Source organism: Pipistrellus hanaki (assembly GCF_964339955.1).
Source record: "Pipistrellus hanaki genome assembly, chromosome: 9".
In the NCBI taxonomy this organism is placed as follows: domain Eukaryota; kingdom Metazoa; phylum Chordata; class Mammalia; order Chiroptera; family Vespertilionidae; genus Pipistrellus; species Pipistrellus hanaki.
Genome location: NC_140511.1, coordinates 70095764 through 70119985, shown reverse-complemented (window position 1 = coordinate 70119985; position 24222 = coordinate 70095764). Strand labels below are relative to the sequence as shown.

The following is a 24222-nucleotide window of genomic DNA, read 5'->3' as shown; positions in this document are numbered from 1 at the left end:
ACTCTGAGACTTATGACGTGAGGTCAAACTCTCTGGTCAAGTCACTTTGCTTCCCTGAGTCTGACTCTTGTATCTGCAAAATAATCTTCATAGGGTTGTCTAAGTCCCAGATGATACAATGCACTGGGAAGTAGTCTGTGCATACACACACACACACACACACACACACACACACACAATACTACAAATTGAAGAATTCATTACTATTCTGATGTGCCTAAGGATAGGTTTTTTATGTTTGTTTGTTTGTTTGTTTGTTTGTTTGTTTGTTTTAAGGGGTTAATCCTTACCTGAGGATATTTTTACATTGATTTCATTGAGTTTTTAGGGAGAGTGGAAGAAAGAGGAAAAGACACAAAGAAACATCGATGTGAGACAAACACATGGATTGGTTGCCTCCTGCAAGGACCCTGACTAGGACCCTTGAAGACCCTGCAAGCAAGGTATATGCCCAAATGGGGCACTTCAGTACTCAGGCCTATACTCTATCCACTGAGCCAAACCGGCTAGCGCCCTAAGAATACTTTTACCCTCTGTGTCCTAGTGGCTTCCACTCTTTGAAGGCTAGGAAGGGGTTTCCTTCTCCTGGAGAGTCAGCTTAGTGACTGTACCTGCTGGGGAAGTGCCTGGGGATTTACTCCCTCTACGATGTGGGGCAGTGTGAAGGCTGCAGACGGGCTCAGCGAGCAGCTGGTGATACAGCATTTATATTATGCTGGTTCAGCTAAGAATACCCCTTCTATTCTTGCTGCTTTTTGTTTTGTTTTGTTTTGTTTTGTTTTTGGGGTTAGGTATTAGGGAAAGAAGCAGTATCTGAGTGCAGTTCCTAGTTGCCCTGTATTTTTAGATCAGAGACTCTTTCCAGGCCTCTGCAGAGAGGCTGCCCCTCTCCCAGGCAGGTGGTCAACTTTGAAAAGACTGCGTGGAGATGGCAAGTCCATGAGATGCCTGCTCCTGTATTGTCATTTAGATAGGCTATCAGTGCTTCCCCTTACTGCAATCACAAACACCAAATGTACCACAATGCTGCAGCACCAAAGATAATGATATAACTCAAAGAGGATATTGTTGTGTACAGTACGCTGAGTGTGCAAGAGAACATTAATGAGAATGATACTAGAGTGTGATTCCAGGAATAGCATATAGAGATACTCTGTTACTATGGAAAACCATGGCATATATTACAGAGAATTGATAGACACTGATTCACGAGTGCAGCTCTCCCATGCTTTGACAAAAATTTCAGACCCCAGCAGGCCTTATATTCTATTACAAAGGAGAATCATTTGATCTATACCACCAACGCAGGGCATTGATTTCTCAATGTGAATTAACTTATTTCACAGTGGTTAACATTTATGAAGTAACTACTGAGAGTATTCAGTCAGATACTCTCCATACTTTGTGTAAAATGACTAGGTACCTAAATCTTTCTTATATTCCCCCAGAAAGAGAGGCCATAAGAAATGTTTTATCCTCACACCTTCACATCTTAGCCACATGGGGATTTGTCAATAAATATATTTCAATTCATAATATAATTATTATGTTGGTCAATATTTCCCAAATGGATTTCATAGAGTGCTGGTAATTTGTTAAATGTTAACAGATGTCTCATTAAAAACAAATAGTGTTCCATAGTCAAATAGATCTGAAAAGCACTCAATCAAATAAAATTAAACACAGTTCTTGAAAACAGGACTGCTTAAATTCTTCATTTTTACTTAGGTTTTTAAAAGAAAAAAGACAGAATGAAATGTTTGCCAAAGATGTAAGACAGGTCTTGGAACAGTTTATTCTCCAAATACATAGTAATAGCTTACTTTTCAAAAAGTTAGTTGATGTATTTCAGGGCAACTCTCTGAGGTGGACACACCCCCATTAAAAGTTGCCCAAGCCAGCAAGACTGTTATTTATCCCAATATTTTTTATAATTTGTTTAGTCTTTTGGGTTTCCCTGTTATTTTCATAGATATTTCATAGGGCAAAACTAGAACATCTGGCAAGAATCAAAAGGACCAGGGGGAAAAAAGGGATTCTGAAGGGGCAAAAGGCCCAGAGCTTAATTTGAGCCCTTGAGAATTCATGCCTGCCTCCCAAACTTTGCCACTGGCCCCGAATGCTTAACAAACAGAAAGCAATATTACTCATTTTCTTAAGCTGTCATTCCCACTCCAGACTGAGACTTACATGCATTATTTTGGATTCATATGCAATGATTCCCCATATCAGATGGCCAGAACTTGCTTATAGAACATAGAGTCAACTATAGAAAAATTACTTGAAGAAATATTTAATAAGGTCTATGAATTTGGCCAGAAAAAGCTGAGAACCTTTTACAGAAATGAGTCACCAGCTTCAACTGTCTGATGTTGCAAAGAAATCTTATTTCACTTCTCTAAATCATCTTTTCTTACAGACAACAGAGTATCTCTTCCCAATGACCTACTCTGATATTTCCCATGGGCTGAATAGATCCTTTAAGAGTCCCGAAAACTAGTATTTTAAACCTTCTAATATTAAGTTCCAACCTCTAGTATTTAAGATGGAGACAGATACGTCACCAGTACCAGGACTTTCCCTAATGTGGGTTTCAGTTTTATCATCCAATCAATCTGATAAGTATCAAAATCTGATAAATGACCAAATGTAAGGCACCTTGCCATCTACAAATATTTTAAGTTACGTTCTCCATTCTGGTATAAAATACTCAATTCCTTATAATCTTCCAGCAGAAAATACACTATTCCCAAATGTAATATAATAGGCCAAATTCAATTATTAGTGAAGCTTCCAAAAATGGGCATCATGAGAGATTAGATTTTATGAGGCCTGACAAGAAACTCTTTCCTCCAGCTCTGAGTTAACACACCTACTACAGTAAAATAAAAAAAAAGTTCCATGGACACAGACAATAGCCAGGTAGGCCTGGGGAGGGGGTTTAAAAGGAGAAAATAGAACATCTGTAATACATTCAACAATAAACATAAACTAAACTAAAGCAAAACAAAAAATATGTGCAATGCTCACCCATTACTGACAAGAGAAGTGTCAAACTACTTAGGTGTTTAATCTAGGTCCTTCAAAACTATTTACTTTTTACAATAAAATTCCCAAACTGCTGCTGTCTTCTTTCCAAACACACACACAACACACACACACACACACACACACACACACACACACACACTCCAGGAACTATCCTCTGTCCTAGGGATTTAGTAGAGATGGGGGTGGAGAGGCACTGTTCATATCTTAACAGATCCTACAAGCCTTTTGTACACTTACTCCCAAGACTTTCAATATTTTCCTGATTATCATGCCCTGGCTAGGTAGCTCAGTTGGTTAGAGCATCATCCCAATATGCCAAGGTTGCAGGTTTGATCCCTGGTTAGGACACATATAATAATCAACCCATGAACCCATAAATAATGGGGGGGGGGGGAATCAATCAATCTCTCTTTCTTCTCTCTATTACTTTTTCTCTCCCCTCTTCTCTATCTAAAAATCAATCAGTCAATAAATACTTTGTAAATGATCTTCATCCTTGTTTTCCAGAATGTCTTTGCCCTAATTCAATGTCCATTTACTTAAGAGTTTGTTACTCATTTCTTCATTCCATCTTTTTTTAAAAAATAAATTTCCCCAATTTCTTTGTATTGGATGTGGGAAATAAAAGATAGTTTCAATATAGTACCTCTGTTAAGGGAGCTCAAGCCTTGAGATAAAGTAGGAGAACTAGATGGGGGGAAAGGGAGATTAACAAAGCTCAAGCAAATAACAAGAAACAGAAACTATATATATCCACTGCTTAGATTGATTTTATAGTTTGGACTTCATGCAATGTGATCATTTCTTAAAATAATTAAACCCATATTTTTAAACCTATTCTATTTCAGCACTAACTAGATACTGTGTGAAGAAGATCCCTGATTTTATAGATCTTACATTCTAATTCATTGTTAGTGTACAGAAATTAAATACATTTTTATATGTTGATTTTAGTATCCTGCAACTTACACTGAATTTATTAGTTCTAACAGTTTTGTCCATTTTTTCCCATGTAGACTTTAGGAGTTTCTACATATATTATGTCATTTGCAAATAATGACAGTTTTACTTCTTTCTTTTCAATCTGAATGTCTTTTATTTTGTTTTCTTGCCTTGCTGTCCTGGCTAGAACTTCCCATGCTATGTTGATGATGAAAGTTTTGCCTTTTTCCTGACAGTAGAGGAAGAACTTTCAGCTTTCACCATTGAGTATGATGTTAGCCGTGGACTTCTATAAATGGCCTTTATTATGTTGAAGTTCTTCCCTCTATGTCCATCTTGTTGTGAGTTTTTATCATTCAAAATGATAAAGTTTCTCAAATGCTTTTTCTGAATCTATTGAGGTGATCATATAACTTTTTTCTTTTTCTTAATGTACCGTTTCATGATTGATATTCATAAAATAAATATTTCTGCGACAAAGGATTAAAGGGGAACAAGAATAAAAGGGGGAAAGAAACATTACTGATGTGGTAATTAAAACAATTATGTGACCTAGGACCCATAATAATTGAATAAAAAATAGATCCAGATATATTTCAGAGGTTTTATCTATGGCCCCCTCCTTACTTATTTACAGGTTTGCATTGAAAGAACTATGCAAAGTTTTCCAGTGAAAATCAAATGACACAACACATGAAAAAGTACAGTTTGAAAGACTAAATATTGAATCCAAAGATGCTTTCTAATGCATGAAAGATAGTTAATGCATTTGTATGGCAATGCTGAGATAATGAGTCATCAAGAGCCAGTCTCCTTAGGGGAAGAGGGAAAAGGAAGATCTAACTCTTCTTTGGAAGGCTACCTGATACTGTTTTAAAGACTACTGGAAATGCATGACTGGAGAAACTCAACATTAGAGCTGCCAGGGAATTTAGACTCCTGTCAGCTGTATTTGATATGTTTTGCCAGGACTGCTGATGAATGTGCCAATGTACTGATGAGTGTTTTGATCAGAATCAAGCATCCTGGGTGAAGGATGGAGCCTCAAACAGGTATTTCTTTCCAATTGTTATCCATATTTTATTTACCTTAGTCCCAAAGACTAGGTGGAAGGTTGAGGCAAAGTGGAAGAAAAGTAGTGAGTACTAGGAATAGAGGCTAAGAAATATGAATGGGGAACCAGGACTTCCCCTGGAGACAAGGCCTATGGAAGTCTTCATATTGGGACTGCCCAGCACTGGATGACACAGTTGACCATTGTGGGAGGCTTATTAAACACCCCGAAGTTATTTCCAACCCTCTTTCTTTCTTTTCCATCTCTCACATGCTTTCCCAGCCTCTATTCTAGGCTCCTTCTGCACCTCATTCCCATTTGTAGACTAAAGCTGGCAGGCTTCTGCTTTGAGTTAAATTAGAGAGATAACTGACCTGTCTTGCCACATTGTTCTTTCTGCCTTGTATTCAGACAAGAACTTCATCAACCATCTAGCAATCGAGTGATAAAGGCCAACAGATTCCCTGGCCCTATTCAGTCCTGGAACCATGCCTTACAATTTCTGGACGTCTTATTAAGTGGGAAAAATGAACTTCAATTTATTTAGGCTTCTGGAGTCAGATTATTGCTATTTGCAGTCAAGAGTTATATTAAATGGTCCAAACATCTTCTGCCTTCAGAAGTAAAACCACTCATGGAAGGTTAAAAAAAATATCCACATAAAACAACTATGATTAGTTAACTCACTGTACTCTTATTTTTTTTTTCAAATTCACATATGTATGCATATTTTCTTTATACAGTAATTATTATACAAAGTCTTCCAGGTTGTAAATTTTACTGGTTGCCTTAGATTTATTCATCATTATTGTGCCATATTCTTTTGTTTGACGTGTAGGTTGAGACATTTTAAACTGCTATTAACAGTTTTTTTGCATATTTCTGCAGTATGCATTTCTTTTTTATATTTCCTTTGGATAGGTTTCAAGAAGGCGATCAAAGCAAATGAACAATCCTATGGCCTGTAATATATAAATTGAAATTACTTTTTGAAAGCATTATACCAATATACACTGCACCAAAAATGTATAACTGTATCCGCTTATTTAATATTTTTTACATTGACTATCAATATCAAAAAACAAATTACAAATTTCATAGGAATAAAAACATTTTTAAAAGTGGAGATTTCAATTCAAGACTCTCTTGAACATTGTTCTTTCTCTGCTGCCTCTTTTTTGCTATGAAACCAAACATTGGATCCTTATACTGTACAATCTGAAATAATACATCTGTCTTCAAAATGTTACCTAACAATAGTATCACCTTATATATGCAGAATCTTTTGCTTTACAACAAGTGCTATTGAGGCAGGTATAATGCCTATTCTATAAAAGACTATAGTCATTTCAGAAAGTGCAAGTGACTTGACGAAGGTTGTAGAGCTAGGAAATGGTAGAACTTAAATTTCTGATTTCCAATCATTCCTCTTTTTACTTTGACATATTACTTTCTGTGTCAACATTGGTGCTATGCCAACCTTGCAATCAATCAACCTTGATTTGGATGACTGGTCCTAAACAAAATTAACAAAGGCCTACAGGAAATTAGCAAAAAGAAAGAGTTAACAGGGTGAGTCGCATTTTCCTTTTATTCTCTGAGAATATATTATGGGCACTTGTAACTTCAGTGTGAAATACAGCATAGGGAAAGCTCAGAGCAGTGTCTGTAATGAGCAGGGAAAGAGTACATTCCATAGATGAGAGAGAATTTTGTAAACCCTAATGTTATGGAATATTTATAAAAATAGGTCAGTAGCTAGCTATAGAGCAAGTTGGGTTGGAAGAGAAAAAAGAGTAGTGATAAGGAGAAATGCCTTTACACAGCAGTTCCCCAATGACCCAGTAAAGTGGTCATTGAACCAGGACTCCTATAAAGTTGAACAGGAGCCCTTCGATCCTCTAGGTTACAGGTATCAGAGAATGTTTACCAGTTGGCCTTAAATAAATCAAATGATTTATGGCACAGACATTGGCTATAAAGCTCAAGTAAGGTAATGAGATTTTAGAAGGGGAAAAAATAAGCCTAGTAATGGGAAGAGGGAAAAAAATACTGAGACATGTTGGTATGGGGAACATAGTTTAACTAAATCTCTACCCCTTTCTTTTAGATCGGGCAGAAAGCTTCACCTCAGGACCAGCAGAAAAATAAGATTGAACATGCAACCTTCCATTCACCCTAACTCTCCTTTTTACATGTTCCAAACATATACTGCACAAACAAAACACTGAATATCCCAACAAAAAATAACTCATGAAGTGTTAATGAGAATGTCTCTTTTCCCCAGAGTTTACTCTCCTAACACTTCAATTCTGGATAAATTGGATGATAAAAGCAAATCAGAACTCATGTCACCACACAAGAGACATTCTAAGCTGGATGCCCCTCAATAGACAGCAAGTGGTTTTGGTATCCAGCAAAGAAAATTTTATCTTTGCAAAAAGGAGCTCAAATTCATATAGTATAGGACAGTGGTCGGCAAACTGCAGCTAGCGAGCCGCAATTTGCCACTCTGTTGACTAATGAGTTTGCCAACCACGGGTATAGGGAATTCCAACTACCAGTCAATTACGGGAATGGCTAAGGTTAAGAGGGAGTGACAGAGGGACAAGGGAGAAAATGAAAAAGAGAAACAAAAGAAGATGGAGTAGAAGTCCAGGGACTGGCATCATAGCCCTGATTAGAGTTGGATGCATGGTGTGGGAAAAGATACTGGGAGTCAGAGTCACATGACCCATGCTTGAACTCCACCTACTAGTTGCATAATGAAACTTTTGCTTAGCTTTTAACCTTTACTATTTCCATATATAAAATGAAAAAAACTAATACCTTCCTCAAAGAGAGAATTAAATATTATCAGATACGAATAAAACATATAAATTATTATTTTATGATATGGTTCAAAGAAGGTAATTTTTTCTATCTTCAAATAAAAACCTGAGCAGGAAGAAATTCAGTATGTGAGTATGAATGAGTACCTGTATGTGAGCGTGTATAAAAACTCAATATCTTAGATGCTTGGAGGAAATTCATTTCCTTTCTCTATTGAAGCTTTTCATATGAAAATCACATTATCTATACTGAGTTCAGTGTCCAGTACTCAGTCAGCTCTAAATATATGTTTTAAATAAACCAATACTCAAGTGAACATTAAAAAATGAAGCTGAATGAATGCCAAGCTGCCAATTAGCAAAGTCTAGAATTCCTATATAAGAGAGTCTGCAAATCAGAGATCTATATGCACTGAAACAAGTTACTCTTTTTCAAGAAAACATAGAAAGACAAAAACTTGGGAAACTGACAAATCCATTCCCCCTACAATTTAAAGAGTTTAAAAATGAATAAGCTAGCTATATATATATATATATATATATATATATATATATATATATATATATATATATATATATAAGCCCAGAGACTGAACAGCAGAACGACCAGTCCGACCAGTCAACCAGTAGCTATGATGTGCACTGACCACCAGGGAGCAGATGCTCAATGCAGTAGCTTCCCCATGGTGGTCAGTGCACTCCCACATGGGAGCACTGCTCAGCTGACAGGGATGAGCAGCTGCTTCTGCAGCGGGAGCAGCCATTAGCAGGCCCAGGGTAAGGCTGAGTCTTTGCACCTATCAAATACCTGAGACAATCCAGACTCTGGCCTGACCCCACCAGCTGATTCAGACCCTCTAAGGTGTGTTCTAGAAAAAGCACAGGGAGCTGGCATAGGCGAATGGCAAGAAGGGACATGACTGTGGACCTATGGTGAGCTATCCAGATGGCTGAGGATCCTGGGGCACTACTGTCCTGAACATCCCTAATGATATCACCAACCTGACATCACACATCAAAGACATTCACCAAGTGGCTTTAGGGTTCACAGCTCTCCACCAGGTTCTCCGGGACACAGAACACACCTTGACCCAAAACATTACCGCAAAATATCAGCTCAGACTAATTTCCTCATTCAGCAGCCACGCAGAGGGCGGGTCCAGAGTTGCTCAACTGACCCGGATGAGCAGCGATCCCACAGAGGGTCGATCCCTGCAGGCTATGCCCACCCACCAGTGAACAAATCCATGCACCGGGCCTCTAGTGTTTGTATAATGGGTAACCCTGTTCTAGTTAACTATTGCTGTATATAGAGACTTCAAGATTTCTTTTAAATCTTTTCAACGGCAGTTTACATTCAATATTATTTTGTAATAGTTTTAGATGTACACATGCTGGACATACATGTACTTTACAAAGTGCCCCCCCCCTTGATATTTCCAGTGCCCACCTGGCCCCATACATAGATATTACCACATTATTGACTATATTTTTATGCTGTACTCTATATCCCCATGACTATTTTGCAGCTATCAAACTGTACTCAATCCCTTCAGCTTTTTCACCCAGACTCCCAACTCCACCCCTTCTTGTATCTGACCCACTCTGTATCAAATAGGCAGTTTCTCTGTTCCTTTCACCTCTGTTCCCTTATGCAGCTACCTTTAGCTAAGGGAATAGTCTCAAGGTGGACTTATTCACACTGGCTTTCAATGACATGCTATGGGGAGAATGGAGGAGGTGGTGGATTGGCTTTTCTTGGTGTCACTTCCAGTAGGCGAGATGGGCTCTCAGCACTACTCTTTGAGGAAGGAACATGGAAGCTACAGGCCTCCTAAGACCTATCCTTAAAGGTATGCAATGGCATTTCTCCTACATTCCATCAAAGCAAGTCCCAAAGCTACTCCAGATGCAAGGAAGCAGACTCCACTTCTTCATGGGGACCATACAGCAAAAGAATGTACATACCAGGATATGTGCAATCAGTGGCCATATCTTTTTCTTTACCACGAAGAAATGAGAAAGAATGTGGCCATTTTCCTTACATTTTAGTAAGGAACATCTATCCTTGTTCCACTAAGTATGCACCAAAAAACTATCTTAAATTGAATAAGTAAAGTCCTAGGTACGGGGTAAAGTGCAAAAGAATCCAGAAGAGAAGGAAAAAAAAAAGACAACTAATACAAAAATGACATCATGTTGAATGTCTCATCAAAGCTCAGGAATGAAGAGGACTTTAGAAATAGAAGGGAAAAAGAAGGCAGACCTTATAGTTAGGCCATTAGTTTAACTATGCAGACAAATTATGGGCTTGAAAGTCATAATTTTAGCATAGTGTATGCTATGAGTGTGACCATGTGTTTGTAGACAATAAATTCCTTTAAAACAGGAACTGTTTTTCATAAGTTCTAATTCTGACAATCATTAGCTATACACATTATCATTTATAATTTATTTAAGCTTGCTAAGCCTTAACTTCTCCTTTGCAAATTAAATATGATAACAGTATCAATTGCATTTGTCAATACTTAAAAATTAAACAATATCTATGCACATCCCTATTGCTGGCATAGAATAGTCTATAAATAGTAGAAATAAATAAAATATGTAACTAAGCAATTGTCTGGCTTCCAATGCTAAATTCTACTGAATCTAATTTTAAAACAATTAAAATCCTGTAAAAAAAATTGTTTATATTTAAGTATTCAAAAGGTATTTTTTTCTGAGCTCTAAAACATTGAATTTTTAATATATTAAATAGGTTGGTACATAATTCACCTTTTATTTTTGTCCTTAAAATAAGTTTGTTGAAAGAATTTGGGGAAAAGGGACCTTGCCTCCTGAGAATATGTGATGAATGACTTCTAAAAAAACACACACAAAACTTAATAGATAAAAGTACTATAACTGACGAGATACCAAGGTGAAAATACCTATGGATTTGTTGAGAATAGCAAGACAACCCTCAAAGCATATAATGCAATTTAAAAATAGCACTGCAATCTATTGTCTAATGATGTTCCAATTGTCACACAACATTTGGATTCAGTAGACACATAAAAGAGGATTTTTTGGAACCTCAGAACAATCAACTTTCATTCATAATTCCCCCTATAAGGAAGAGAAAGAGGGTGATGAGGGTGGGGGGCAGAAATTGAGCAATTCCTATATATACACAGATTCACATTGCACAGTATTTGCATAGTTCATGATTATGTTAACAAAGTCACCTATTGTAAAGCTATATGTGTGTGCATACACGCTCATGTGTGCATGTGGGTGTGTGGTTAACATCTTTTAGGCTTGCTTGAAGTTTTGTTTCCCGTTTATACCAACTTTGCTTCCTTAGTATTTTATCTATGTTATTCCTTCTCTAATTGGGCAAATGTGATAATCTGTTATGGGTCTCCAGCTCATTAGTGTAATTTAGTCAGGTTGTACTGTATTTCACCAGACACACAACTCAGGCTGCTGCCAGCAGCTGCTTCTGGAGCTCTATTTCATAAGCACCCACGATATTTCTGCTTTAAAATTAAAAAACGATTGTCCCTTAACCAGTTATTTGTTATACTAAGCTACATAAATACATGTAGTATCATTCATAAATAATTTTAGGATAGAACATAGCAACACTTAACATTTGCTTATAGAGTTTTAAAGTTTACAAAGCTTCTTTTTACATATGCAAACACAAAATCCCATGTATTCCCTGTGACAAAAAGTAGTTTAAAAATGAATTAGTGGGCATCATACTGTATTTTGAAACATAGGTATAATAAACAAGAAATCTACTATGAGTCTTGGCCCTGTATTTAACCTCTCTGAGCTTAATGTTCCTATATTTAAAATTATATACCTATCACATGGTTCTTTTCAAGGGGGAGGATTAAATTTTTTATAATGAGCATGAAGTTATAGACAACTAGTCAATGTTGGACAAATGCTAGTTATTAACATGGCCCCAACTTGGCAGATAAGAACACTGTCCTTTTTTAAAGATGCTTACATCGAATGACAGAGAAATGAGATAGTTATCAAATTTATAAGTAGGGTTTGCAGACCTGGAAGACAGAGTCATGCACACTAAAGCAATGTCTGCTCCTCATTCTAGCGGTAGAGTTGAGTATTGCAACTCAGTACTGCGAGGTCTGGGGATGGAAACAACTGATATCAACTGAAGCCCTCACATGGCTTAAAATTGGGTAAACATACCGAACTGAGGCTACAACAAGAGGTGCGGATATGAAAGCAATCAAATATGGGAGCAGAAAAGAAGGTGGGTCTGAGGTAGATGTTGGAAAACTTGGGTCTGGAGTAGGAGGGTAGAAGTACACAATTCTGGAAAGCAAAATACAGGAAGTCTTAGCAAATTTGCAGGTTAGATGATCATCTGGGTAGATGTCAGAAATTGGAGCTGTTGCCTGACCCTGACTTGTCATCTTCTGTGGCTCCACTTGGTCAGAAGACTAAGGGAAAAGATGACCGGAGCAGGGAAAGATGCCCTTTTCTGGACCCTCAAATTTTTAAGCACCAGGGGAGGTGGTACGGGTGAGTTAAACAGATATTGAGGAGGACAGGTTCTTCTGGAACCATTCTCAGGCCCTGACAAGGAAAGGAAATGAGTTCTTTTTCTGTTTCCCGATCTCCTAGCTCTGTTCTCATCGGGGGAGAGAGTTGGGTGTAATTTATAATAGACAGACGGCTACTCTGTATTGCCCCAGAGAGTCAGCGAATAATGACCAGAGAATCAATCCGCGTGGCTTCCTCAAGATGGACCAGACCCTTCTGCTGCTTTATCAAGTTGATGGTAGGGTCAGCATCAGAGCTGACCACCTTACAACAATCTGCCTTTTCCTTCTCTTGGGCTCTTACCTTGGATCTAGTCCCTGAGCCAAGAAAAATAGCATCCTGCTAAGCCCCCTGGCAAATGCCTAGATTTAGTGTTTATAGTGATCATCTCTGCCCCTCCCCCCTCCCCACTCTCATTCCCCCCCCGCCCCCCGCCACACACACACACCCCGGTTTGAGAGAAAGAGAAACTAACATCTACTCAGAGAAGAAAAGGCCTCTCTCGCATCTCTAAGAGCCACAAACTGAATAACGGGGCTGAAGACTGTCAGCTCTTTGCGGTGGTTTTAAGTGGCATTGCAGTCTGAGCTGGCAGATCATAGACCGTTTCCCCTAAACACACCGTTAGAGGCTGCGACCATCTGCCTGTCCCACAGACCATCTGTATGGAGCACCAGCTCCCCTTCCAGAAGCTGGAGGGAAAAGGCCATCCTCAGAGCTTGGCAAGGATCAGAGAATGAGGACAAGGAACAGGTAAGTCTGCGTCAGTCCTTGTTCCCAAACTCTCTAGTTGGTGATCATTGGAAGAAAGGATCCCCAGAAAACTGCTTAAGATAAAAAATAATAATAAAAAAATTCTGGCAGCAAGACTGAAAACAAAATTAACTTTGTGAATTTTCTACACCAAAAGAGTGTTGAAAATTGTAAAGGTGATAAGAGAAAAAGTAGAGAGCATGGTGTATGGCTTTAAGGGGTTGGCAGGATAAAGCTCAGAATGGAGAGGAATCAGGTAACCGGGCTCTGCAGCCAGTGTCTCTGGGCAGACAGCAGGTGCTGCGTGCAATGCCTCATTCCCTGGAGCAAAGCACCAGTTGTCTGAGGTTCAGTTTCCTCATCTGCACTCTGAGAATTATCATACTTCCTTCCCACACCTGGGAAGTTCCCAGCATACCACTTGGAATAGCACAGGGTTAACACATGCTAGCTCTTGTATTAACTTTGTGAATTTTTTCAAGTCCTCCTACAGGGCCCACCTTGTATCTTTATTCCTACCCACCAACTGCTTGTGGATGCATTTCCTGGCTTCATTCACACTGATATGCAAAATCCTAATCTCTTCCATTTTCTCTTCAGAAATATTATTATTGCTTCACATTATATTTAGGATCAATGCCAAGATTCTTTTTCTTCCTTAAAATTCTCCAACCCCAATCTTTCCAGTGATAACTCCATTTTCTGAATCATCAAGTTTTGGTTCTGAACACTGTGCTGCCTATTTAGCAGGTCAGTTTCTCCTTTGCCAGTATAACATCAGCAACAATAATCTATTAATACAGGGTGTTCTCCCAAAATGTGTACACACTTTGAGTGATTACTAATTCCAATGGGCTAAATCTGAAAAGAAAGAAACATCTAATTGAGTTATCATCTTTGGACACCCTGTAAATTTGAGGAGGAAATAAATCACATTACTTACAATTTCTGTCCCATACTATAACGAATATAGTAGTGAACAAAATAGGTGTTCAATAGACATGTGTAGAATAAATAACACTATTAAAATGACGACAGAAGTAAAATAGTATATTGGCATTCACAAGAGGATTTGTTGAGAATGCTGATTTACTTATGCAAAAGCAATCTTGTCCTAGATCTAGTCAAATGAGTTTTGGAGAAAACAAACAAACCAAACAGACACACACACACACACACACACACACACACACACACCAAAATATATATATATATATATATATATATATATATATATATATATATATACCCCCATGTAGCAGATAGGTAAGTTCAAATTCCATTACTGAAAGCTTAGGGGGTAATGCAGCAATGCCTATTGTGCTGGGAGAGATAAAAATGAAACTTGAAGTGGCAAAAACAAATCCAATAGAATCACTGCAAAAGGCAAGAGAGGGCAAGGAAGAGGAAAGAGATAAAGGAGGTAGCATCGACCAGATAAACACAGGGAGAACAACTCAGCCGTCTATGAGCAGAACAAACTCACGTTCCTGAAAGTATTTGCAGTCAGGAGACTCTCAGAAAAAGTTTAAGACTGTTTGTATACTAGCATATGCTCTTACTATGAGCACTGTAGTAGAAAATGATTAATAAAATGCTTACAGTTTAATATAATTCAGGTTAGTCAGTCTGTGAAAGATCCTGAGCAAAAACCACATATAAACAAAGATGAGTGAAGTATTTTCCTTGTGTGTATCTATGCTCAGTATGGAGTTTGCTATCACTATATATAGTGTAGATTTCCAACAGGAAAAAAAAATTAGCAAGTCCATCCACTGTTTGTATTACTAACTATTTGTTTACAGGAAAGAGTTAGCCTTTGTTAAAGTGATTGTTCAAAATGCTTGTGTCTCACAATTATTTTGACTCTTATCCAAACAGTTGTCCCAATGTGTATGGAAAACTTTTCTTTACTGAAACACTTGTTTCATACTGAGCATCCACTAGTGCTAGGTATATAGGATCCCAGGTTTTCAATCCAATCATACTTTTCTGAAAATGTAGTCTGTGAATTCACTTGACTCTTGGTTCTGTGACTTGTAACTTACAATATGAATATTAAAATCAAAAGGTCCTACATAAAGGATTTCAGTCTCCCACCTGTATGGCTTTCCATCAAACATTTAAAATTCTGAATATATATACACACACACACTAGAGACTCGATGCATGAAATTCATGCATTTGGGGGGGGGTGGTATTCCTTAGACTGGCCTGCATCCTCTTGAAGTCCAGGACCCCTCAGGGGATATCTGCCTACCAGCTTAGGCCTGCACCCTATGGGCAGGCAGACATCCCTCTCATAGTCTGGGACCCCTCGCTCCTTACCACCCACATGTTTACTGCTCAGCTCGCTGCTGCTTAGCACTGCCACAGGGACAGGAGAGGCTCCTGCCACCGCTGCTGTGCTCACCATCTGTGAGCCTGACTTCTAGCTGAGCAGCACTCCCTATGGAAGTCCACTGACCACTAGGAGGCATCCCCTGCATTGAGCATCTGCCCCCTAGTGGTCAGTGCACATCATAGCGACTGGTCATTCTGGTTGTTCTGCCATAATGGTAGCTTAGGTGTGTGTTTTTTACACACACACACACACTCACACACACACACACACACACACACACACACACACGTCATGAGACCCGATGCACGGAATTCATGCAGCCCCAGCTTCGTCTGAAAGGTTGTCCGGACAGTTGTTCTACTGTTCAGCCATTTGATCCATTTGCATATTACAGTTGTATTATTATAGATATATACAGCTAGAATACCAACAACTGAAATACCTGCACCATGTACAAAAGCTAGATAAATTTTGCAGAAATAAGATAAATGGTAATTAAAATGTTCTTTCTTTGAGAGTAAAGTCTTCTCTTTGGGAATTAGCCCACTGCTTGGATGTGAAAGAGAAAAGGGTTTAGGATGTAACTTTAGAAAATATTCCTCACCTCATGAAATTCTCAAGTGGTTCTCTTTGTTTCTCTAGTCTCCTTGAAGGCTCCACACAAAGTCACTCTTTGCCATCATTATGTTCCCCCACTGACATCAATATTTCTGAAGGATAATTTTCTTCCTATCTCTCATATTTTTTTTATGGCCATAAAGACACAGATATTTGCTTTCTGTGTATTTATGTGAATTGATAATTTGTATAACCTCTGGCAAATAGAGATTGCTATATTATCATAATTAATACTACTACTAACTATTATTACTACTAATTATTACACTTAAATAAATACAATTATTATAGTAACATATTTTTAAGCATCAAATAAGTTCCAATCTCTGTTTTAAGTCCTTTACAACTATTATTTTTTAATTTATCTTTTTATAATAGTCCTGCTAGTTAAGATAAGGTTATGTGGGTACAAAAGTAATCTGTACAGAGTTACATAGGTAATTAGTATATAAACATATTGAGAGAGACTACCTATAAAGTACACACTACATATACTTGCCAATATTGCTTACTATTTAATGTTACAGAGGAGACCTTTATGTCTTTGTTTTATTTCAAGTCCTATAACTGTGGTACTTTTATATCATTACCAATATTCCACATGATAGCAAATATTCTAATGATACAGATAACTAGCAAAATTAAGTAGAGCTCTACCTCAAGCTAAGGATGCTGCCAAAGAGCACAGAAGTGTGGCATTGGTGATGTACTATATCAGGAACTGCTGGAATCAGGGAGGTGACACTTTAGAGATCCTGTAGTAACACTAGAGACCATACTGTCCCACTGATAGACTGAGACAGGTCAATAAAACAAGATTACTCTATTTTCATCTAGAGAAGGCTGACCCTGCACTGTATTCAGAATTTATGTGAAGAAGCACTAAGTTTGCAAACAACAAATATTTAAATTTAATAACCATAATACAGAAGAATATACATGAGCTCTGAAGTGAATTAGAATTTTAGGCAAAAAATGAATCACTTTTTGCCTCTTCTGTAATATGAGAATAATGATATTATCGTATTGTTTTTTAGAAGTTTAAGTAAATAATATAACCTACCTAGTGCCATGCCTGGCATAGAGAACATATCTGCTGACTATATGAGATAATTATAATTTATAACACTGCCTTGATATGTGCTGGCAATAATCTGAGTATTTTACAGCGGGAATGTCCTTAGTTCGATGCAGTGCTCTAACCATAAATCCTGATGCTTAACACTGTAGAAGAGGCCAGTGAACTTGTGTTTACTATTTTGAGAAATTGACATTCCTCTTCTCTTTTTTACTCTACTAAATGTGTATTTTAAGAATTGGGCCCTTTAAATGCAGAGTACATGGATAGTGTCTTCTTTCCCAACAAGCCATAAAAGAGACTCCATCCATTGGTTATAAGGAGAGAGGGAATCCACAACCTGAAGAACAAAACCCTACTTCCTTCCTCCACAGAGAAAGGCTGACTCTGCAGAACAGAAATACCCGGGTCAAGTGGTACCAGCCATGCAGAGCTAGCAAAGCAGAATTGAACTCATCACTGACAGCTCAGCTCAGCTACATTAATAGGAACAAGGATTTTTACCTCTTTTGCATCTTGAACTAAATGAAGGTCAGATTCAATGGCACAGCCCTACCTAGGTCAGGCTCTTGCAGAGGAATCTTAATTCTGTTGAATGACCAAGTCCACATTACAAGGGGCAGCCTTGAAGACTGCAGCATGCCCCATGCAAATGCAGAAAGAATAGCAAAGAGACATGAGCAGAGAGAGTCCTTCTGTATTCCCCATAACAGTGATCACAGTGCTTGTACCTGGTAGGTGTTTAATAAATATGCATTCTTTCTTTGACTGAGAGCAAAATGAGATGTTAGATAAAGAGCAATGTTCACACTACCCGCTGACATCTGAATTGTGTTTCTGCAACCACATATGGATGGGTGCACTTGATTCTCGCTACTTACATTTAGTATCATTGTGGAAGTTGTGAACGTTAAGTGAAGTGACATCTGGAAAGGGCACTTGGTTGTTCTGAAAAAAGACCTGATGAAACCATAGTACATGAAATGAGCTCATTTACAGAAACATAGTTTTCTCTCGCTCCAGTTTTAATTAGCTCTCGGATTACATTGGCGGCTTTTGCCCACCTTGTGTATGCATAAATTACATAAGAACATTGACTAGATTAGAGGGATCTTCCTAATTCTTAAACTGGGTGAAGAAGAAAGAATGAATATATTTGAACTATCTGTGGAGTTCCAATTTTGTGTAAAGGGTTTTACAAAGTACTGTGCAATTTATTATTTCTTCATTCATAACAGAGGCCCTCTGAATGACTGATTGTGTCTATCTTATAGAAAGGATAAACTGAGTCTCTTAGAAAATAGGTATTTGAACCCAAGTCTGTCCAACTCCAAAGCTAGTGCTCACCAATATCACTTACTCTTGCCATCATGATCTCCAGCTAAGCCTTTTAATCCTTTTAGTCTCCAAAACATAAGTCAGAGTGACAATCATCAACCTTTTATAAATACCTATTGATACAACTTCCAAGTTTCACTCCAAGTTCCAGACAATAGCTTCATTGTGAAGTAGAGTTTTCTAAAGTCTACGAACTCTAAAAATGTATGTATTCTAAAAGATAAGGACAAGAGTGCTCCTGTCCTTCTGGATATTCAATTCCAATGATTCAGGTCTGTCCTCACATGTTTTCTATTTTATATGAATCTAAAATTATACCTCCTATAGACTTGTCAATTACTTGCACATGCAATCATGCTCATCTGCACACGCACTGCACCTATGTGCATGCACCTGTACACACACACACACACACACACACACACACACACACACGTAACTATGAATATACCACAAAGCTTACTGAAAAGGGGTATAATCCTCAAAGGTTGGAAAGTGCTCAAATTATAACACTGTAAATTTTGATCACTCATCATGAAGAAAAGACCAGTTCTGCCTTCATCAATTTAATTTGAAATCATATTGAAGAAATCAATTTGTAGAGTCTTGAATCAGATAGGAAGTCATAATTACCATAACACTTTAGGTTTCCACAGCAATATATACCTACAGATCATTTTACTCTGTAATATTTCATTATAATTCTCATGAAAATACTATGTGTCAAGAATGCTATTTCCAAACTATATAGGAAGAATTTGAGGTTCTGACACTTTGAGTGACTTACTGATCTTTAAACAGCACCATCAATGCTTGACTGATGCCTTCTGACCCTCAAGCCAGGGATTTTCTTCTTGAAATTCTAACCCCAGCCTTTGCTCTCCTCCCACTTAGCTGTGACTACTGAGTGGTCCCAAAAGGCAATATAGTCAATTACCAAGTCACTGTCCTAGTTGCACTTCAATTAATCTATTATTTCTTTTGTAATTTGTTAAAAATATATTTTTATTGATTTCAGAGAGGAAAAGAGAGGGAGAAAGAAATATCAATGATGAGAGAGAATCATTAATCAGCTGCCTCCTGCACAGCCCACACTGATATCAAGCCTGCAACCCAGGCATGTGCCCTGACCATGAATCCAACCTTGACCTCCTGGTCAACGGCCAACCACTGAGCCACACTGGTAGGGTTAGATTTTCTTTTGTGATTTATTGGAGCATTCTGAGGTGTTGTTTTTAAGTAATAAGAACACACAGAGAGTAAATCTGTCCCCAAAATGTAAGTCAGATAGTATTCCTCCCTATTCCAAGATTCTGCATTTTCTGCTGTAGGCTGGTGATCTAGCCTTTCAGCATTGACCCCTGATGTCAGCATCAGTTCCTGGAGCTAGCACACAGCTCCAGGCGGTTGTAATGACTCAGCAATCAAAATTTCAAGTTCAGTCCACCTGGTCTTCACCCACCCCCGCAGCCAGAGCTACAAGAGCTCCCTTTTGGTCAACTTACCATGGGAATATTACTGGCTCCCTTTAAGGTTCTCAGCAGCTAGTTTGTTACATAAGCAAAGAGCCCTTCCTGTGTTCAGTGCTCTGGGCCTTAGAAACAGAGTCATGCTGGAGAATGTTGGGCCTGGTTGGCTCACTTAAGCAAAAACCCACAGAATCCCACTAGCCAACTGACCAGTACTAAAGAGAGAAGGAATTGGAATTTCCTTTATTCTCCTCCTCCAAAAATGCATGACAACCCTTTACTAATTCATTCTTTTAAAAAGGTATCCCTGCACTTATTTATTCTGGGGAACTTCTGCCTCTTCTTTGGTAACTATGACACTTTACCTCTACTGAAATGGAAAGCCACTTCCCTCCCTTCACCTTTCTTTTCTGAACTCACTGAGCAGGATCACCAGCCCTATTAAACTCCAAATCACTCACCATCACAAAACACAGCCCTGGATCTGAAGCCAGTTCTGATGGAGAGCTGTTTACAGCTGCTCTGACCTGGGCCGATAATAAAGATGCAGGGTTGTGATCAACTCAAACACCATAAGGTATCCTTGAGATACCAGAGGGGCGCTTTGCACGTTGCAGGCGCTGTAATCAGAAAACCCAGAGTTGGCTTTGAGCCCCACTTCTATTATTAGCCTAACATGAGTGACAATGAAAGTGTTGCTCTTGTTGGTAGATTCGCTCATTACAATTATTAAATCTCAAATGCACAAAAGCCAAGATGTTATCCTTATGGTTTTTTGAAGATGGTGTTGAGAGTAATCTATGCAATTAAACTTTACCAATCCCACCAGCCTAAATATAGCCACACTGGATGAGAATGTGAATGGGAGGAGGAGCCGTCAACATTAAATAGCCTTGATAAAAAGAGGTTCTAATTTGCCCACTTCCAGAACAGCATTTTCAAAGGGTTTCTCTTTCTTCAGAAAAATCCTAACCAAACAGATGATGTCAAAAACTGTCCCCTGTGCCTGGTACTGGCTAGCAAACACTGAAGGTTAATGAAGAGCTGACCAACCTAAGAAATGCTAATGGTCCTGGCAGGATCTGGGAACCTCCAAAACCCGGACCTAACCCACTGGCACGTGGAGCATTAGGGCTCTCCTTAGAGCAGTCAACTTTGTGCTTCTTATTTATATGTTATATTCACTTTCAGGTTTGAGGGATGTTCCAGGTTATTTTCTCCAGAAAGAAAATGAAATTTTATTTGGGGTTTCACCTCTGTTCAAGTCATTGAAAAGAAAAAAAAAAAAAAGCCCTTACTTGACAGGTGAAATGTAACTGGAATCTATGAGTAGTGGATGAAAATACCCCGAGCAGCTCGAGTTGACAAGAAAGATATGCCATCAATTATACAGACTGGAGGGAGTTTTCTCCTAGCGTTTTTACCAAGGGCATTATGTGAGGTATAAATTAAAGGATGGTAGAGGGTGGGGGGGGGAGACATTTTTTATCAGCTGCCCCCTTTCCTTGTGTCTCTAACACCATCCTGCAAAAACTTAGATAGAAAAGAAAGGGGCAGTCCACAGTATAATCTCATCTTTAAGTTCTGTTTGTGTGTGTTTTCTTTTCAGTTCACAAATTTTGAACAACTCTTTTTAGAGACAGAAAATAGCATGGATGTGTTAAGTATGATGTTTAACATCCTTCAACCTGGCTGCTCTCATAAAATGTTAACCCATCAAATGCCTCTGCTACATCTCTTCTGCTGTGATTTCTTCAATTACTCCATTTATACACAGACATCAGTACGTGGAAACCCCTCTACATCCTCCACTCTTCCCAGTTAACTAACATTCCTGGCATCTCCTGCATGAATATGCCCACAGTAACCATTCCGAGTTGGCTAACATCCCATGAAATATCACCATTCTTTTTAGGAGAAACCACCCATGCACATTGGAAAAGAGTCCCCAAATGCCATATGCACTGGCAGAAGGAAGCTCCGTTACTTCCACTCGGGGTCTCAGCATTTTAGGAGAATGCATGTACAAGTGTTCTCACTTCTGGGGAGAAGCTAAGGGATGCCCATGCAGAGATAACCATACGGATATGGAAACGCAGCTGCTATCACCATGCAATGGCCTTTTGCTTTAAATAACCTTGGGATGGAAATAGGCAAAGTACCATATACATTTAACTTTGAATTAAAGGGAAAGAAAACACAAACAAACAAAAAATGCAAAGCTAACCACCAAGAAACACCGGAGACTGAGTTAGGCGAAATATCCCACTCAGGTCCCCCGAATTCCTGATGCTGCTTGCTTGCCTTTCCAGCCAAGAAGAGACAAGTAAGAGCAATGTGGTCTCTGGAGACCAAGGAGGGCAAAGGGAGCTTTCAAAACGAGAGACACAAGTCTTAATCAGGAGATGGACACTGCCTTCAGAAAGGTTAATCAGATGCAACAGCAAGAGAATCCATGCAAAAAAAGAGAAAGAGAGAGAGAGAGAGAGAGAGAGAGAGAGAGAGAGAGAGAGAGAGAGAGATTCAAAGTACTAAACAATTTCCAGTTTCTACTCATTTGCTCCAATTAAGAGCTGTTGAAACAGCTTTTCTGTATTCCATGCATTTGCTACTCTCCGGAGCAGACTGCACTATGCAAGAAAAAAAAAAGTGCTATGGGAAAAACAGTCTACTAAGTTATCTTAAAGGTCCGGGTTATCCTCCCAACCCCCACCCTCACACACTTTTGCCTCTAACTCAGAGTCCCTGCCAGTAGCTTTTCTGATTCCCCCCCCCCCCTCTCAAAATTAGACAGTATGAAAGTGGGAGAAGGCTGGAATTAATTTTTTTCCAGATTTCATATATGCAGAATTCACTGTGATAATGTTAGATCAATCAGAGGCATAAAAATAGAAGGATTGAGATTGGTTATACAATTGGAAATAAACTCGTTGGCATGAAAACAGCCCCCAAATGCCACACACTGAGTTCTTCGGAGCACTGCACTCTCTGAAGACGCGCTTACCAACTGTACACGGATTTCTGAAAACCCACAGGAAAGCCCAAACATTGCAAGGAAGCAGGGACCAAGACCTAAGCAGTCCCGTGACTTACCTTCCTCCTGCACCCTCTGCACCCTCGGCTTTCACCAAGGCAAACGCAAAATCCTCTAGCTCATCTTGCACTAATCTCTTCTCCTTCTTCTTCTTTAAAGTCGCAGAGGAGAAAAATAATCAGTTTTCAAAGGTTCCATTTATCTGATCATCCAGCAGAACGTGTCTGAGAGACTCCGCCAAAAAGTAAGCCAAAAACTCATCAAAGGCAAAAAAGAAGAAGGGGGAGCGGAGAAGAGAGGGGGTGGTGAGCTCTGGATGGCGGGGGGAGACAGGCTACAGAAGGTGAGCTTCCAAGTGCCCAGAGAATATTTTCACGCGCTGAAATCTGAAATCTACTGTCCGGATGTACCTGCCTTAGTTGTCACACAAACACACGCACTCGCGGGCATTCACACATTCTCTTTCGCTGCAAATGCAGGCAACCACACACACACACACACACACACACACACACACACGGAGTCACACACACCAGTGCAATGAAAACTGTCAGGAGGAATCTCCAATTGCTGCTGCGCGCTGCAGATGGCTGGGCTCACTGTTACCTTCCCAGATCGACTTAGGATCAAAAGAACATCCAAAAAAAAAAAAAATCAGGGTGGCCCTCCAGGACCAGGTAGATTACGAATCCCTCTCTCCGCAGGCTGATGCATCCAGCCAGGAGCGGGTCAATCTGCTGAGGTGTCAGCTCCCCGGGATCCCTGGGTGATGGCAAGGTTGTTAATCTCGCTGCGCAGCATCTCCCTCCCCCGGCTGCTGCGCTGGGCAGGCTGTGCAGGGATGCCTGCCAGGGCTGTGTCTGTCCCCGATCAGCTGCATGTAGCTCAGCTCTCTGATGCTGCGAGGGAAAGGAGCCGGTGGAGGCAAGAATACTAATAAGGTGGTTAGCTACAGTTCCTTCCAGCCGCTGGCCTGCGGTACATACAGTAGATGCGCGCTTCCAGGCGCCGTGTGTGAGCCTGCGCTTCTGCAGGGAGGGCAATGCATGCATCCACCTCTGGCCAGAAGGCGACTGGCTTGTGGCTCGTGTCCTGCAGGAGAGGACTCTATCCTGGGGCTCATCCCTGTCCTGCAAAGCCA

The 24222-nt window shown here is 39.3% G+C and overlaps 1 protein-coding gene across 3 annotated transcripts in view; it reads right to left on the bottom strand.

The window, feature by feature from the left end:
• LRRC4C (leucine rich repeat containing 4C) overlaps positions 1–23682 on the bottom strand; it is a 907789-nt gene extending 884107 nt beyond the window's left edge. For all 3 annotated transcript variants that reach the window (XM_084894507.1, XM_084894505.1, XM_084894509.1), the window contains exon 1: positions 23141–23682. The gene's annotated coding sequence lies outside the window, so the exon portion shown is untranslated. The remainder of the gene's footprint in view (positions 1–23140) is intronic.
• Positions 23683–24222: the final 540 nt, after the last annotated feature.